The sequence below is a fragment of the Malania oleifera genome, chromosome 1 (assembly GCF_029873635.1).
Source record: "Malania oleifera isolate guangnan ecotype guangnan chromosome 1, ASM2987363v1, whole genome shotgun sequence".
In the NCBI taxonomy this organism is placed as follows: domain Eukaryota; kingdom Viridiplantae; phylum Streptophyta; class Magnoliopsida; order Santalales; family Ximeniaceae; genus Malania; species Malania oleifera.
In genome coordinates this window covers 66,679,697-66,682,473 of record NC_080417.1, presented here as the reverse complement: position 1 = coordinate 66,682,473, position 2,777 = coordinate 66,679,697, and positions in this window count along the sequence as shown.

Below are 2,777 nucleotides of genomic sequence, written 5' to 3'. Positions count from 1 at the left end.
TTATCACCACTTGCTTGGCTACTCCCAGAGTAGGCTGGGCTACAGAGTTAACTGCTTTCACGCGTCCTGTATCCTTCTCTAAGGATAAGTTGAGTCTTCCTGCTTCCAACTGCGAAACAAAATTATGAGTAGCTCCCGTATCCACCATAGCGCGAGTAGTCTTCCCATTTATCCTCAAGTCCACAAACATTAACCCTTTTGCTCGTGTAACTTTCGGTAGTTTGGCCTGCTTTTCCAATGCGTTCACCAACCGCACTGAACCCACCCTCGGGGCTTCATCCTCTTCCCCATCGTCTTCCACTGCCTGTTCTACAATGGAAGCCTGTAAGGCATTAAGTGATGCTTTGTGAGGGCACTCAAAAACTCTATGAGGACCTCGACACAAGAAACACTCAATTTTACTCTTCCCCTTTCCATTGGGTGTGTTGAACCCTCGAGACGACGAAGCTTCCTGTGAGGTTGATGAACTAGGGTCGGCTCCCCCACTCTTGGGTTTGCCATTCTTGAAAGACTTTCCACCGTTTCCCTCTCCGCCAAACCGTTTGGACGAAGTGGTCTCATCACCAGCGTAGTCTGTCAAGCGTTCTGCAGCCGCTTGTGCAGTTGACAAGTCTTGAACCCTTTGTCTATGAAGTTCAGTTCTTGCCCACGGTTTCATCCCCTCTAGAAAATAGAACAACTTGTCCTTCTCCGACATATCCCGAATATCCAACATTAAAGCAGAAAATTGTTTCACATAGTCACTGATTGACCCCGTATGCTTGAGATCTCTCAGTTTTCTCCTTGCATTATACTCAACATTTTCAGGAAAGAATTGGGCCTTGAGCTCTCTCCTCAAGTCTGCCCAACTATCAATCACACAGTTTCCATTTTCAATTTCTCGGTACTTGGTACGCCACCACAGTTTGGCATCACCAACCAAGTACATGGTCGCAGTATCCACCTTTGCCTGTTCTGAGGCCATCCTCACAACGCGAAAGTACTGCTCCACATCAAACAAGAAGTTCTCTAACTCCTTGGCATCTCGGGCACCCCCATACGTCCTGGGTTCTGGCACCTTGGTTTTGCTAACTCCCGGAGTGTTGGAGTTCCCCATAGCAAGAACCATCACATTTACCTTTGCATCCAGATCTGCCATCCGGGCTTGCAAAGTTTCCACAGTGTGGCGAAAGTCCTCTGACATGTCGCCTATCAAACCTGCTTGATGTTTTTGTGATCCCCTCACTTCATCAACAAGTTCTCTCATCTGGGCCACCTCCGCGGCCATAGTGTTGGTTGACTCTTCAACCTGTGCTTCCAGCACGCTGATCCTCTCAGCATTGTTTGGTGCCATGGTCACTTACCAAAGCTTTCCAAACCCAACAACGAAGGATATCGAATTCACGTAGCAACTCAACCTTGGGCTCTCACCAAGTGTCACCGACTTGGGCTCTGATACCAAATGTCACGGTCCGCCTTTTTCACACCGTTGTGAAGGGCCGTGCGGCGCTAGCTAAAGCACTCTTGCTTAACTAGCCAGCCTTTTTGTTTACCAACATTCATCCACGGAACACTTTCATTAACATTCAATCAGATAGCAGCGGAAATTATAATCAATTCATGAAAGCCGTGGCAACCAAGCAGTAAATATTGAAGCAAACGTAATTCATTAACAAATCCTCCGTTGACATGTTGTACTTAGCGAGGGAGGCAAGTAGGCTAAGCACGTTGACAATTGCTAGTGAGTTTTACAATGATTGATGAACACTCACCCTCCCCTAAAGAGCTTTCTGGGCCATTCTCACTCTGGCACTAGGAAACATCAATGTGACCGAGGAGTCATACTGCCTTATTTGGCTTACAATGAAGTAAATACTGGAAAATAACCCTACACTAGTATTTACATGATGGAAACCCATCCCAAACACACGAGATAAGCGGTCATAGGCAAGCATAATGCCCTGAACAAGCTTAGCCCGTGACATCATGTCATGCCATGGACTAACCATGTCGTGTCATGTCATGCACTAACCGTGTCATGCCGTGTCATGTCATGCACTAACCATGTCAAGCCGTGTCATGTCAAGTACTAGCCACGCACACTAGGCCATGCACTAACCATGTCATGCCGTGTCATGTCAAGTACTAGCCACACACACTAGGCCATGCACAAACCGTGTCATGGAGTGTCATGTCATGCACTAACCATGTCATGTCATGTCATGTCATGTCATGTCCTGTCATGTCGTGCACTAACCATGTCATGTCGTGTCATGTCATGCACTAACCATGTCATGGCGTGTCATGTCATGTCATGCACTAACCGTGTCATGTCATGTCATGTCATGTCGTGTCATGTCATGCACTAACCATGTCATGTGGTGTCATGTCATGCACTAACCATGTCATGTGGTGTCATGTCGTGCACTAACCATGTCATGTCATGTCGTGTCGTGTCATGTCATGTCATGCACTAACCATGTCGTGTCATGTCATGTCATGTCATGTCGTGTCATGTCATGCACTAACCATGTCATGTCGTGTCGTGTCATGCACTAACCATGTCATGTCATGCACTAACCATGTCATGTCGTGTCATGTCAAGTACTAGCCAAACACACTAGGCCATGCACTAACCATGTCATGCCCTGTCGTGTCATGCCCTGTCGTGTCATGCCGAGTACTAGCCAAACACACTAGGCCATGCACTAACCACGTCATGCCGTGTCATGTCAAGCACTAACCATGTCATGTCATGCCGTGTCATGTCAAGCACTAACCATGTCATGTCATGCCGT